This window comes from Anoplopoma fimbria, unplaced genomic scaffold, assembly GCF_027596085.1.
Source record: "Anoplopoma fimbria isolate UVic2021 breed Golden Eagle Sablefish unplaced genomic scaffold, Afim_UVic_2022 Un_contig_4957_pilon_pilon, whole genome shotgun sequence".
Lineage (NCBI taxonomy): Eukaryota > Metazoa > Chordata > Actinopteri > Perciformes > Anoplopomatidae > Anoplopoma > Anoplopoma fimbria.
The window spans coordinates 1-639 of NW_026548656.1; the positions used below are offsets into that span (position 1 = coordinate 1).

The 639-nt window shown below is 42.9% G+C and overlaps 1 non-coding gene across 1 annotated transcript; it reads right to left on the reverse strand.

Moving 5' to 3' along the window:
• Positions 1–358: 358 nt before the first annotated feature.
• On the reverse strand, positions 359–477 carry LOC129114568 (5S ribosomal RNA). Its single transcript, XR_008532562.1, has one exon. It is a non-coding gene; the product is annotated as a 5S ribosomal RNA (ribosomal RNA).
• Between the last annotated feature and the right edge of the window lie 162 nt (positions 478–639).

The following is a 639-nucleotide window of genomic DNA, read 5'->3' on the forward strand; positions in this document are numbered from 1 at the left end:
GGCCTTTTAAAGATACTATATCACCACGCTTTGCTCTTTCGTCTATACAGGGAGCGCCTGCAGATTTCCAGACACACTCACAGCTTTTAAATGTCAAATCAGAATGTACAAAGTGGCTATAAGGATCACAAATGTAGTGCAGTAAAAAGATTAATATTTACTGTTGAAATGTAGAATACGTTAGCATAAAATTGAAAAGAAAATGATCGATGAGCTTAGGAATGATGAAAGCCATCATTTAACTGGATTTGTGTCATTTCTATACCGGCAAGTCATGATCTAGCTATTTCCTTCCCACCCTGTCGGTGTCCACTGAAAAAGCAGCAGCGCCTCTGCTTTTTGTAAAGAGGAGTGAAAAAGCTTACAGCACCTGGTATTCCCAGGCGGTCTCCCATCCAAGTACTGACCAGGCCCGACCCTGCTTAGCTTCCGAGATCAGACGAGATCGGGCGTGTTCAGGGTGGTATGGCCGTAAGCAAATATTGTGCCTACCAAAGGGCCTTTTAAAGATACTATATCACCACGCTTTGCTCTTTCGTCTATACAGGGAGCGCCTGCAGATTTCCAGACACACTCACAGCTTTTAAATGTCAAATCAGAATGTACAAAGTGGCTATAAGGATCACAAATGTAGTGCAG